This window comes from Melopsittacus undulatus, chromosome 7 (genome assembly GCF_012275295.1).
Source record: "Melopsittacus undulatus isolate bMelUnd1 chromosome 7, bMelUnd1.mat.Z, whole genome shotgun sequence".
NCBI lineage: Eukaryota > Metazoa > Chordata > Aves > Psittaciformes > Psittaculidae > Melopsittacus > Melopsittacus undulatus.
Genome location: NC_047533.1, coordinates 47,892,485 through 47,908,208, shown reverse-complemented (window position 1 = coordinate 47,908,208; position 15,724 = coordinate 47,892,485). Strand labels below are relative to the sequence as shown.

The window sequence follows — 15,724 nt, the reverse complement described above, 5'->3', positions numbered from 1 at the left end:
ACTCATGGCAAAGGTCAGAGGGAAATCCCAAATTACATTTCCAACTTGTCCACCTCAGGAGGTATTACCTGTACATTTCTAGTGAAATATTCTCTCAGTAATGTTTAAATTCCTTCTAGATTGAAGCTACATAGAATATAAAATGTTTCCCTTTTTCCCCCTTCAAATTTACTTCTTAATACATTTGGACAGTAATGTACACATATGTAATAACACTGAGTAGTACAAATGCTGCATTGAAAAGACTACTTAATTACTAAAGCCACACTACTGCTGGCAGTGTGTCAAGTAAAAAACTGCTGTGCCTGATCACAGCACACATGAAGACAATTCCTGTTTCAAGGAGATTACAGCATCTCCTGTAACAATAGATGAACAATAACAATTACTGAAATATTGGGGGCAGGAGGGGAGAAGGAGTGGGATAGAATTGCTAACTTGATCTTTTCTTTATTCCTCGATAAAAAGCAGGTGAAGAGATTTTCTGACAGCGCTTTATATCTGGTAGATTAAGAATCAACAGTCCTTCACTGGGAATAATTCTCCTGAGACTTTTCCCAGCTAGCTAATGGCCTGATGTTATGCTCCAGGAACACATTATGATACACTTCCATGGCATCACTAACAGCATAATATAGGGGAAATTCATATGCACTTTGCATATATAAACCAGTTATTAAATATATAAATATGCAATATGTACATAAACTCAAATACATATATAAAAATCCACTTTTTTTTCAAAAGTTTTTAGAAGTCTGACTCTACTGAAGTAATACTTTATATCTACTGAATTAAGAATTCACCTGACAGCTATTTTATAAATTTCATAATACTTCCCTCTATTTAAGACTTCAGTCATAACTTTCATGAATTTTCTTTCTATTTCAAACGTAAACTGTATACATAGGCTTTTATTAAACCTAGATAAATATCAGTATAACTAAATGAAATTGTTAATATGTGTCATCAAAAACATAGAAAAGAGTTCACAAGATCCCAGACTAATGGTAGGTTTGAACTGTGAGACACAATATTAATACAGTCCTAATGCAGGATTTACCCGGTTAACTTTAAAGCTATCAGCATTTGTACAAGGGCAGCACTGATTCCAGTGCACACTTCATCCAGTTTTGACTAATTCTTTGTGAAAGGGACATCTGCTGTGATATGTGCTTTCTATAGGCATCCTACAGAGTGTACCTTTCTTTCAAATTTTCTTCTTTTGCTTCACGAATTCATGCCTTTGATGACAGAGAAATGTGCCTATGGAATGATAAAATTACTTTCACATTTTTTCATCCTTCCTTCCACTTTTGCACTGTATTTCAGTGTGGCTTACACCTGTTGTGATACTCTTGACCTTTTTATGCCTGCTTTTTCCTTCACACCTACAATAATCATCTTGCTTTCAAAAATTCTCTTAATTTACTAAATGCATTTTCATACTAATATATTGGGCAGAGAAGAGGTTCAGAGCAGCCTTGCAGAGAACGACTTGGGGATGTTAGTTGATGGGAAAATGAACATGAGCCGGCTTCAGTGTGTGCTCATAGCCCAGAAAGCCAACCATATCCTGGGCTGCATCAAAAGAAGCGTGACCAGCAGGTCGAAGGAGGTGATCCTGCCCCTCTACTCTGCTCTTGTCAGACCTCACTTGGAGTATTGTGTGCAGTTCTGGTGTCCTCAACATAAAAAGGACATGGAACTGTTAGAACAAGTCCAGAGGAGGGCCACGAGGATGATCAGGGGACTGGAGCACCTCCCATATGAAGACAGGCTGAGAAAGTTGGGGCTGTTCAACCTGGAGAAGAGAAGGCTGCGTGGAGACCTCATAGCAGCCTTCCAGTATCTGAAGGGGGCCTACAGGGATGCTGGGGAGGGAATCTTCTCTAGGGACTGTACTGATAGGACAAAGGGTAACGGGTTAAAACTTAAAACGGGAAGTTTAGATTGGATATAAGGAAGAAGTTCCTTACTGTAAGCGTGGTGAGGCACTGGAATGGGTTGCCCAGGGAGGCTGTGAATGCTCCATCCCTGGCAGTGTTCAAGGCCAGGTTGGATGAAGCCTTGGGTGATATGGTTTAGTGTGAGGTGTCCCTGCCCATGGCAGGGGGGTTGGAACAAGATTATCTTAAGGTCCTTTCCAACCCTAACTATTCATGATTCTATGAGTCTACATGTGTTTTTTTAAGCTTTATAATCTACTACAAAACTATTACCTAAACCAAGAAGTTAACTTTCATTGAATGCATTTTCTTATCAAATACAAATTGCATTTAAAGTACAGCAAAACTTCTCCCTATTCCTTTTGTACTTCCTATTTGGGACATGAACTATGCTTTTTACTAATCTTCAGCTCTTTTGAAGATGTTTAAGTGAAGAGGATCTGCTAAGCTCAGAAGCAAAAAAAAAAACTGAAATGTTAGGAAATTCATAATTAGAGTGAATTCACAGATAATATCTCCCTTAGTCACAATTCCTGCCAAGGATCAAACGCTAATTGAACATTCCTGGCAATCTTCCTATTTTTCATTCAAAACTGGTGTCTTTGGAGAGCTAGTGAAGATCAGGCTAGCCTCCTATTAACTAACCCTATAAAACCTGAATTATTTCAGTGAATGCCATCATGTTCATCAACCTGGCCATCATCATGCCTTAAAACTGCAGTTCACACATCAGGAGAAGACAACCTGTGTAAGCAGCAGTTCAGGTAATGATCCTGGTCCGTAGAGGGAGCAAAAGGCATCAGAAACTTTGTCACATGGCCCCACATTTAATCTGCCAGTATATAAGAAAATGGCATAATTCAGCAGTTTACTGACAAATTGAAGACTTGTAAAATGAAATAACCAGACTGGTTATCTCAGTCAAAGAAACATGTGTTTCAGAGAAGGACAGCTGGTCTTCCTCTGCTGTACTTTGTGCTACAAGATTTACAGGAAACAATAAACAAGACTTTTGAGTTATGTTGTGGCAGTTCAACCATTTAAGCAGTTGTATTCAAATATTCTTTGGGGTCAGTGTTTGATAATCATTCTATTAACAGGTCTTACATTGCCCTGAATTTTCCTTGTATTTTCAACAGGGAAGAGAAAGGAAAAGAATAATGTTGAACTAGAATAAAATTTTAAGATATAATGAACATCAAGGTCTACTTCAAAACCCCTTCATTTGAGGTAGTGATTACTGAAGTCATTTTCCTATGCAAATTAGGGTTGGTCCTGATTTCTCATCCACAAATATGTTACATCAGATACATCCAAACCAGCAGCCTGACAGGCATAAAATCATGCTATGGTTCTCTGCAAAAGCAGGCAACATATTGTACTTCTTACTGAATAGAATCAAGCCATTAATCTTTATTAGGTAAACAATCTCTCAAAAAAGGTGCTTGTTTTGCTCATTAGAAAACTTAGGGAATTCCAGATAAACACAGCAGTGCCTCATGATCACCAGTAATGAGTTTAAGGCTCATTTTACTTTATTACAAAAAAATCCCACACAACTTATGCTCGCTTCAATGGGAAAGAGTACTAGGAGATGGGGAGGGAATAAACCAGCCAGTACATGGGTTTCTTTTTGTTCTCTTTCCCATGTTGTACATCAATCCATCTTGACCAGATACACACACACCTTTTTTCCTACTGAAAATTGCATTTATGGGTGGGAGAGGTGTTTGGGTGGAGAAGGTTCACAGTGAAGATTTCTGGACTTTTGACCAAAATAGATAGATGAATCTATGTGGGCTCCCAAAACATTCACAATACAGAAGTTCCATAGCACCCACACTTATATAGGAGACATTATCCTCCTATGCTAGTCAACAGAATTTGGGAGTAGACAAAGTATGGGTTTGGAAAGTTAGATTTGGCAGCTTCAGTCTTTGAACAAAGCTATGAAAACTTCCATGTTAAATGGAAGAATTAAATAATTTCTAGTATGACAAAGATTGAGCATGACTAGGTTGTTAATTCCATGAAACTCATTTCAAAAATTACTTCCTTACACACATGAAATCTGTAACCTTATTTATTAACTCTGACCCTTCCAGTACTAAATAGGAATAAAATAATAAAAAAAAATCAATATTCTTCTTTTGCAAACTAAATTTCACATGTAATCAAGCAGCCAAATCTATGTTCCATCTATGAACAGGTGATTACAGCCCCTACAAAAATCTTGCAAACTAGTTTGAAAAAAGTTATTACGATTTATTTTTTCAGAGAGAATGAAGTTAGTAGTAAGAAACTAAGTGCCAAGTATTAATAGAGCTAAAAATACAGTAAAAGAACATAAAAAAATCTTGAAAACTGTCTCCTAAGTAGAGCTTTTTGATATGTTGTCACAGCATACTGAATTCATCAAAAGAAGCCTCACACTTTCATTCTTGTAAGGAACGCTACATCCAACATTTCAATAGCTCCAGCAGTTAAAACATCATTTCATGTGATTTAGAGTCAGTCACAGACTTATTATCACAAAGCAATTGATTATCAGCGGATCTGGTCTTAGTCCAAAGCTATTAATAGGCTTCATACATTAACCCAATTTAGACATTTTTGTCATATAAAGTTGTTCACTTTACAGGTTAATATAGAATATAGCATTCAAGCAGGGGAGAGATTTTATAATATAGTGTAAATGTTGAGTCATCCAGAAACAGATGATGGAAGGAATTTAGAATCATAGAATGGTTTGGATTGGAAAGGATCCTAATATCATGCAGTTCCATCCTCCTCTCCCTGCCATGCATGCCCATGCCCAAGGCCCTGTCCAACCTGGACTTGAACACTATCACAAGGTGAGGCATCCACCTCTCTGGGCAACCTGTTCCAGTGCCTCACCACTCTCATAGCAAAGGATTTCTTTCTTATATCTAACCTAAATCTACCCTGTTTAAGCTTGACTTTTTTACTTTTTTGAGTCAAGGAATTACAGATCATGGAACTACAGGAGAAGATCACCAAAAAAGGTATTTGTATCTCTGAGACATGGCATTTCTTCACTTAATGTTGGCAAACCATCCCCTGAGTTACAGTGACAGAGCTCTGTGGATACGTAAATGAACATAAATGGAGGTCTTATAAAACTCCAACTAAAAATCTAGTATACATTTCAGGGAGATGAATTAACTGGGACAGCAAGGAGGACATAATTCCCAATGAGCTGGATCAGGAATGCATCTAAAGAAGGTCAAAAAAATAGAGCTGATTAACTTAGAAATGAATGTGACATAAAGTAAATTAAGCTTTGAGGGTTTATTTCCTCCCCCACCCCTCTTCTTTTTGTTTGTTTGTTTTAAACATTAACTCAGTCTTTGTAAATAAGGACAAAAATAAGCATTTACATTTGATCTGGAAATTACATGAAGTGTAATTTTACTAATATTAACCACCTGATATTGACAGACATGGCAGTATCAAAAACGAGCATATATGTCTTCAAAAGCTACATGATATTGGTGGCAATGAAGCATTGTGCAGTGAACAATGCTAAAAAAAACTCCCTGGCATTGAAAAAAAGTAAAGAGAAGCTCAAACTCTGATGTGGTTTGTGAAATCATCTCCTTTTGATTTTCCATCAGATTTCATGCAGTTGCCCCTGTCAGTGCAAAGCAACTGTTTGTGGCTTTTCATTATTATACAGCTGATGTCACAGGATTCACAGTCCTTAAAACTACTGTGTTCTTACAAATGTTACCCAAGTATCTCCCTTTCTCTTAAAAATAGCAATGGAAAGACAGAAGTACATTATTCAATTTTGTTCCCAGAAGATGTAAGTGAGAGGCAATTATAGCTGGCAGACTTATTAAGCTTACTGAACTTACTAAACTTACTTCTACTTGGGAGAAACTGCCACCTGATGCATCACAGAGAAGGAATTTCTTTAAGAAAATAGGAAATACAAGAGATGATCTACTTGGAATTATCCATAAATATGTCATTATGTCATGGGACTCATCCTGCAAAGTCCCTCCTCAAATTACTGTGTAATCACTTCCCAGATTCACAAATAGAAGGAAAGTCCAGTAAATGAAATATGTTGCACAAAATTCAAAACTTTTTTCCTACAAAAGCTATTCACAGCTTCCTCAAACATAAGAAGAGAAAGGGGATTGCTCTGGGGACAGGGACTCAGGTAAGAACTCTTGCAATCAGTACAACGCCATAAAGGACTGATCTAACTAAACAAGCTTACATAGGCAGATATGCCTAAACACATAGATGTTACAACTTTGAATATGCAATATAGATACTTTAAACACACAGAGAAGCCAAGAAATTGGCTCTTTGGTGCAGATTTCTATCTTTAAAGCCACTGCAATGAAAGCATTCTTCATCTGCTCAATTTACCTCCACAGTCTTCATTAAGAAGAAAAATAAAGGAAGGGCAAAGAAACTGTTCTAAGCTGCATTTGAAGGGAAAATTGATTCAACCAAATGGAAAAAGAATTACACCTCTGAGCCAATTTTCTTGGAAATCTTTTGCAAAAAAAAAAAAACCAAAAAATAGAAATAGCTAGTTCTTTTTATTTAAAAAAAAAGGCAATTTTCAGTTGGAAGTAATTCTTGCTACTAAAATTGCGTTTTATTTTTAGAGAAGGCCAAGAGAAAACATTAAAAGCTTTTAAACAGAAGCAAAATATTCTAGGGATATATATCTTACCCTTATTTACACAGCTGCCAATAAAGTCTTTAATGCCAAATTATAGGAAAATAGTTTTAAACTGCCAAGTAACCAAAGCATAACAGTACAATCATGTTACACTCAAGATTTCTGAACTGTTCATTCAAATGCTGTAATGAAGAACACTGAGTTTTGCACAAAATGATGAGTTAGATAACTCAAGTATTTAAACTGGAACTCTTAAGAGTGAAAATAAATTTGATATCACTGTGCAGTAAAAGCTATGTATCAACCCATCACACGGAAGCTATAAAATTGTATTATTTAGAGGAAAACTTCACTTGTGAGCTCTCAGTTGAAGTATACACAATGAAGGCAAGTAAGGGCAAATGTAAATTTACAATCATTTATAACGTAGAGCAAATCCAGAAAAAGAACTAAACAACTGGACAATTTACTGGTTTAAATCTAGAGTACTCAGTCTTAATGCAGTGTTAACCTCTCCTTATCTGTCTTTATCTCAGTGCTGGCACCCGGTTGTTTCTGCTTTTAAAACTGGCAAGCATGAAATAACAGTGAAGTATGTTATTTCTGTCAGAGAAAAAGTAAAATACTAAGGTGTTTGATTGTAATGGGGCCAGAGACTCGAGGAACAGTGATTTCTCCATCTCCAGAGTCTTGCAAATGCTTTTACTGGATAACAGATTTGAGCATTGGGGCAGCCTGTGCCCAGTACAATACCATCTTCACTGAAACTTCTCTAGATGCAGAAGAGAAGCTTGCAGGCTGAAAAAGATGAAAGTTGAGCACAACTGGCAATGCACAGAAACATTTCTTTCTGTGCTCAACAGACAAAACTCATTTACTGATGTGAAGGCCCATAACATTCCTAACACAGACTTTAACATTGTGTGATTGGGAATACAAAGTAACAGAACCTATTTACTATGTGATTCTCAGGCTCTTTCTTCAACTTAATTAATACTACCCAGTGAGGGCTTAAAAAAGTTTATTACCATTGATGACTGATTTTTCTACAGCTATTCTCTATCTGAAACTTCTAATTATGAGGAATCAACCACCAATTCAGCCATAAATAAGCACAGAATATATGAGAGTTAACATTTGTATTCTCCAAAATTGTAGAATGGTATGCCTTAGCCCATTACAGTCTCCTGGGTACAAATTACACAAACATGTCAATGAAAACTGAAACCTTAGCTTTAAATGAGTGTGAGTTTAGAAGCTCCTTGTTAGAACTGTGCCGACAGTTAGAGGGTTATTTTCTTGCCTATGGTGAAGTCTACTGCCATTCTACATACTGTTAAAACCATCTTTCTCAGAAATTATATTCCCACAGGCACATTAAAAAAAAATATTATATAAAGTTAGACATACACAATTTGTAAAGGATCTGATTGTGCCAACTAGCAGGTATTTTCCCCATGTTCCCAAGATCTGTCAAGACTGTATCTCTCCCTATGGCCTAACTGATCTGTTTGCTGAAGTGACAGAAACTGTTCATCACAGTGTTGTTATAGCAAATGTTTTTAGGGAATGTACAAATCTCTCAAGTAAGCAAAGAGATATGAATAAAAGTGCTCCCCAGCTGCACAAATGCTATGTTATGAATTTATACATTGAAGGGGTAACCCTGAGGACACCACTTAAAAGACATCACGTGTGAGGAGCTATGGGGGTAGTCTGTCCAGCTGTCTGTGCTTCATTCAAAGCATCCCAGTACAGCTGGTGATCCTGAAGCATTTTAGATTTCATTTCAGCTACAGTTAGAAAAATATGTTTCTCTAAACTTCATAACTGCCCTTCAAATTATAAAAGAAAGTAATCCCCGAGGCCATTATTCAAGAAGGAACTCTATTTTTTTTATCTTGCTTTACACGCTTGCTTTCCAGCTTCAACTTGATTTATAATTTTTTTACTACAAATTGTCATAAGTGAGAAACTAAAGATATTGAGCACTATTTGAATCAAAAAACTTCATCATGGTGCATGAAGTTTAACTCAATAGTTTTCCTACTATTGATGCAATTGTTTCCAGCAATGAGGAGAAGGAAAGGAGGAGGGTGAACAGGGGGGAAAATATGTGAGAGAAAGTACAATGTCTATAAGCTTGACTGGCATAAATGCTCTTCTCACTTTCTTTCTGCAGTGTGAAGACTTGTTTTCATCTAAAACTACAGAAAATTTCAGAGAATCTAATGTGATCTGACAGCTAAACTTAAATTGTGTCATTATATACAAAAGGAAAAAAATCCCACTGACACTATATTACCTATCATACTTTCAGGAAATTGTATAATGCTGGAGCACCTCTTCTGTGAAGACGGGCTGAGGGAGTTCAGCTTGCTCAGTCTGGAGAAGCGAAAGCTCTGGGGAGATCTTATAGCAGCCTTCCAATGAGCCAACAAGGAATCTGGACAGGGACTTTTCACAAGGAAATGTAGTGATAGGACAAGGCGAAATGGTTTTAAACTGAAAGAGGGTAGACTTAGATTAGATATAAGGAAGAAATTCTTTATTATAAGAATAGCAAGGCACTGGGACAGGTTGCCCAGGGAAATTGTGGCTGCCCCATCCCTGGCAGTGTTCAAGGCCAGGTTGGATGGGGCTTTGAGTAACAGGATCTAGTAGAACGTGTTCCTGTCCATTGCAGGAGGGTAGGAACTAGATGATCTTTAAAGTTCCCTTCTAACCCAAAGCATTCTATGAGTCTATAATCCTTTTCAAATATAATATATAACACAAGCATTCACTCAAAAGACTGCCTAATTTCTATGATGTTTATTGAAATCCATCCTTTATAATGAATTGGTATTTCTGGTGAAATTCATAATCACTTGGCTCCTATCACATTTTTTAGAGCACACATACAGACAGTAATCTCACCATCACATGAAGGGATCACTCAGAGCATTCAGCAAGATGCCACACAAATGCCTGTAAGCACTGTGCCCCATGGTGTGCTGGAGTCACTTTCCCCTAAACTGCCTGGAGGAAGAATGATTGTTATAAACCAAAAAGCTCTGCTGACTGTGTCCTGCCTTCAATAGCACAGGTTTTTATTTCCAGAAGTTAGACAAAATCACTTCAAGAGATGTGGAACACAGTGACAGACTGTGTTACTCTTGAGCACTTTACCTGTAAACACAAACAGTTCAAGTGCAGAGTTTAAGTGGCTGAGACACCAAGTCTGTCTCCTGTGGCTTATGACAGACTTATAAATATTCTGGCACCTAAAAAATACAGGTCCCAGGTCAAAATCTAAAAATTCTCCTAACTCCTTGCCCATACTAAAAATAGTAAAAGGCAGCATTTTTTAAAATCAGCGTTTTTAATGAATCTGTGTTCCATGACTTTTCTCAGTAAGACTGACTCTGAAGATGGATCTTCTTTTTCCAGATGTACTTAAGTAAGGCAGTAAACAGCATTCACATACACCTAGAAGCTCAGATATTTTTGCAATCTTATTCAACTACAAGACACATACAGCTAAGTATACACGGTGATTAACACTCAAAAATTTCTTACTTAAAGAATTACAATCAATTGGGATCTAGGTTATGTCTGCACTCTACACTTCATCGTGTACAAAGAAACCTAACATGGTATAAAACAACTCAAGTATTTGAAGCAGACTCACCTTGTTTCTTGTGCTTTCAGGCATTTTGGGAAACATTGCCTCTAGCAACTGTAATATACATTCTATCATTTTATTTCAATATCTGATTTTAAAAGCATTTCAGAAAACTATAGGGAGTTTTACATCAACTTTTTCAAAGATATTTTTACATCAGATTTTTTAATCACAAAAACTCTCTGTTGGCAAGATGCAAGTCTGGCGAATACTAAAAAAAGGGGGTTGCACATGATACTTTCTTGTAATGTAAATCTCATGCCAGACTAAGAAGAATGAGGAAAAGATCTCCAAATTAAACACAATTTTCACTAATATCATGTAACAGGTAAATTTACTATCATAACCAGCCTTTGTTGCCTAAGCTACTTGTTCATCAGAACATCTTGCGCTAGCCAGTTTTGAAAGCTCCTGTTCCAAAGACTGGTTTCAATCAATGCAAAGTACTGGTGAGAGCTGTCACAACATACCATACAAACTTCACAAATTCTGCACAGATTACAAGATGGTTTTGCATACAGAAAACTCTTCAGAATGTAGTTCAGTCTCTAAGACAAGGTGAGATGTTTTGCCTCTTTCACAGATTACTATGCTGCCTGCAGCAGATCTTTAGATCTGCTAAATTAACTTCTTTTAAGCATACTATTTTTCAGACTCCCCACAGTGATATATTTAATCTGCAAACAGAGATGGAAATAAATCATAAAAACTGACCAAATACATGTTGTAGCTGACATATGGGCTGTATCTTAACTGATTTGGGTTTGAGATGCATATGTTAAATACCAGAGGTGATATGCAGTCAGTATATGATATGTGATATGATAGGTGATATGCAGGCCAGAGGTGACATGCAGTCAGTACTGGAGCACACCAGCCTTTGTGCTTCAGTTTGACTTCCACAAAAACCATGGCACATGGCACACTGGGATGATGTGTAGAGTTGCCACCTTCACATGGAGATGGGACATGGCTGCAGAGTATCCTTCCCAGTAAGTCACCTTCTTTTTAACACAGCCTTGTTACTTCCATACGCTAACCCCATCATCTACCTCTGACTATCCCTTGGGCATGGACTCCTACATCCTGAGAAGCTTGGTTTGCCTACTACGTTCAAAACAGGGGCTGCTTAGATAAATGCCAGTCCTTCTGGCACCTGTCGCTGGGAGGCTCTACATTTCCTCAGGGCTTTATTTATCTGGTTAGAGCTGCATGAGAAGCAGCAACTGTTCATATATTCTTTCATTCTTTCTTTTTTTTTTTCTTTTAAGGAGCTCTACCTTAACATTACCCTCTCTTCAATCTTCCCCTTCCCTTTATACAAACAATTATTTCTGCATATCCCTCTACATCCCAACCCAAATGAATCTTAAAAATCCCTTTATAGTTCAGCTCTCCCTAGGAACAGAAAATCGGGAAAATAAATGGCTCCTGGTTTGGATCTATTCTTACAACTTGCTTATATTCAAAACAAAAAAATAAACAACCCCCAAATTCCCCATGAAAAATCATCTAAAAGTCAATAGTTTCATATGCAATAGCAAAACATTTTAATATGCCCAGAATTGTCTAACAAAATCTCAGTCTTATTTTATCACTTTGTAACACGCGCTGTAGGTGACTATAACTTTAAATAGGAGCTAAACAAACCCCCTAAACCAACCAAATAACACACTAATGAACCTGATCTAAGGTAGTCTAAGTCTATCCATGTAAGCAGTGATTGAATATAAATTGTCAGTATCTAAAAAGCACAGTAATTCTTGTCACATCAGGTTATCAGTTTGACAGTCAGCTCTCACTTATTTTCCACTGGCAATAGCAACAACTGGATTGTGAATATACACTTTTCCTTCAATAGTTCTACATACGCACTTGCACGGCTACATAATTGTAAAGAACAAAGAATGAAACATCCAAACTATATGTTTATACAAAGAAGTGACATTAATACATGTTTTTGTGAGGAATACTGGTCAGTGACCTGTCTTACTAAAGGAAAAGAATCATTTACTCTTTATAGAGTCACCTGAGTCTCATAGGAAATATGCTATGCTAGACTGTGATCTTCAGCTTGCAAGCATGGGGAGTTCACATTGCAGAGCTTATTTTGAAAGCATGCAGAGTTTACTGCATTACTTTACTGCAGTAAAAGGAATATAATCCATAACAAAAAGAGCAAGAATAACTTGGCAAAATAGCACACATTTTGAATCTGAGGTATGGATTTTATATAATTAAGCCTGAGATTTCAAAAATACCTGACAAAGTCATTATTTGAAGCTACTCAAAAAGCTCATCTGAGTTGAACTCTGTTCACAAACATTAAGCCAGAAAAACAAGCTAAACATGTCAAGTAAATTATGCAGAGTGATCCAGTCACTTGTGGTGAGATGAAAAAGATAGTTAAAGGTTGTGACATTGAACATGGTAACAGATGCTGAGAACCCAGCTCCTGGAGCAGAAACCACAGCCTTAACTTGGGCACTTAAAGTTACTATAAAGTCGGGGGAGAAAAACAGGTTGCCTAAAAGTAGAAGAGGCTTAGAACAGGAACCCTAGGAAATCCATGAGAAACACACAAGACTGTCTTAAAGCTTGGGTGGCAGAGACATCCAAAATTCCAAGACTGCAATCCGTACTGCTCAACAGCTGCTCTGTTACAGATTACGACTGTCAGGTTGACATAATTTTTATTTAGGCATATAAGACACAAGAACACAATCCATCATCTAATTTGCCAAACAGTGCAAGCTGGAGGGAGGAAGCAATAATACAGCTATTTTCCTATCTCCATAATTAGACCATGCACCAATACAGAGTGGGCACTGACTAGATAGAAAGCAGCTTTGCAGGAAAGGATCTCAGAGTCCCGCTGAACAAGTAAACAGTAGTCAGAGCATGCCCCAGAGTGCGGAAGGCCAACCACATACCAAGCTGAAATAGCGAAGCCAGAAGTTTGAGGGAAATGATTTCTCCCTTCAGCAATGATGATACCACCACTGTCATAATACACCCAGTTCTGGGCTTCTGGATGTAAGATAGATGTAATTATTGAAGGGAGGCCAGTGGATGGCCACCAGAACCAGGGGCTGGAATGCTAGCAATGACCTATGAGAGGAAGCTGAGAGAATAGTTTGATCACCCTTAGGAAGTGTTTCAGTGCTGTCTAAAACTATGTAATGCCAGGTGCAGAGATGATAGAGAATAGCATGCGGATGCAAAGCACAGTAAATTCTTATTAGATATATGAAAAAAAAATCCTCCTAAGGGTTATCAAACACTTTAGAGAGAGCCTCAGAGGGCCTGTCAGACCTCCATCTAACTCAAATGGACAAGGAATGGAGCAATCTGCTCCAAATGGACGTGCTCAGCTTAGACTAGACAGCTCCAGAGACCCCTTCCCACCTAAATTATTCTATGACTCTGAGACTGAGCTTGGGGGTATTTTTGATATCTTATTACTATTTATAGACTGAGGTACCTAAACTCTTCCCAAATATTTTTGTTGATATGAACATAGTTCTTAATACCCAGACTTCTCACTTCACCAGTAGTTCTTCTTTCTTTACTGCCTTCAGCATTCCGTAATTCCCTGCCTGATACTGCCCATTACTAAGAGACTACAAACACTGTAAGACTCCACATACTTTGTATTTTTTCCAAAAACAAAATTACATTAAACTAAAAGACTAGATTGGAAAAATTCAAAGCCACTTATCCTCTTGGCCATCTCTTTACCTTGTCACTTCTTTTTCCATCTGTCTTTCTTATATCCTTGTATCTGTAATGATTTCTACTATGCGAGTTCATAAAAGTAGATAAAAATTAAGGGTTAAGCAGTCAATAGGCTATATTCTGTATTGAATTGCTAAAAGTGAATATTAATTCAAGTATTTGGTTACTCTACTGGTTAATATGGGCACATATGCCATATGTAACCATCACAACAATCACAGATAATTGTTTTATATTTATATACTTAAAACAAGTATAAAGTGTCAAATAATAGATTAATTTACACACTGATGGAATATCACTAGGTTGCACGAACAACAGAAAAACAATACAGACATAGAAACCTAGCTGAATAAGACTTTCACTTTTGGCACATTTAAATCTGTAATTACCTGAATCCTTTCAAAAATAAAAATTGCAATAAAATACATAAGCTATTATATAATTTATTTTACAGGTTTTGAATTGCAAATGTGAACACAATTTTACTCTTCTTACTAAAAAATGAACTGTCAGATAAACACTGGATGTGTGATACAGTAATTATTATCTCAAATGTGAAAAAGTGAATTATGAATGTACAGTGTAGCTTGTTTCATAACCATGATAAACTACTACTTTTAAAAACCAAAATGCTTAGACTTCTGCAGAAATTAGTTTAATTTATCACAGTATGGGAATAATACTGTCAAGCCACAGTATTTAAAAAAATAAAAGTTTGCAAGTGAATTTGTAGTTCTTAAACAGTGGCAAAAAAATAGCAGGCTAAACTGAAAAAAAAACCTGTATCTGACATGTCCTAGACCTGAAATATACATAGATATAAATTATATTTTAACATGGCCAGATTTTTTGGCTAATCTCGCAACAAGTTGATTAATGCTCCAGCTGGTACCAGGGACAGAGCCCTCGCTGAATCCAAGCAACTGCTCCCATTCAGAAAAGCAAAGTGCTTTCCTAGCCCAGGGGAGTATCCTAAATTCTTTCATGACCATACACAACAATATACAGAAACAAAGAGGAACGAAAACTGTGACTCTCTTTGCTTTTCTCTGCATACTTAATGTAGTCATTTTCCCCAGTTCTCTTTCCAAGTGAGTTTAATGGGAAGAATATTCAACAGAACCACTAAGTATTTACTGACATTCACAGAAAGCAAAATTATACTGTATTACACAGACAAGAGTAACAGAAAACCAACTGTAGAATCCGCCACATAAATCCCATGTCCAAAACGGGAATCCCTTGTCATTCTCCAACTGACACTGAAAACCTTACCTAGCTCATGATGGTGAACAAAAGCATTCAAGAGAGGCAAACCTAGATTCTTCCTAGCACTTATAAATCCTGTAATTTATTGACTCCTTCCAACATGACTTTTGATCACAGAAAAGGTAAGAGAGATTGTAGCCATAAGAATCTTGGAAAGGAATCATGCTTTTATTAGTATGATAATTACTCATGCTTGTCTGAGAATGGTAAAACACCAACAAATGAAATAAATCATGGATTAACGAAAGGGGGAGGTGGGGGGATGGGAGAGACAAAGACAGAAAAGCAAATCAACGTGCCACAGAAGCCAGCAGATTTGACATAATGATTTATTTCACCGTTTCCCCTGGCAAGGAATGCCTTCTTTTAACACCCTTAGGTTTTGAAATTGATGACTCAAAACCTTTCTTTACTACTAACCGCTGTCAA

General features: G+C 37.0%; 1 protein-coding gene across 2 annotated transcripts in view; it reads right to left on the bottom strand.

Moving 5' to 3' along the window:
* The window catches only part of CCSER1 (coiled-coil serine rich protein 1), a 446,682-nt gene that overhangs the window by 203,903 nt on the left and 227,055 nt on the right, over window positions 1-15,724 (bottom strand). The window lies entirely within an intron of this gene.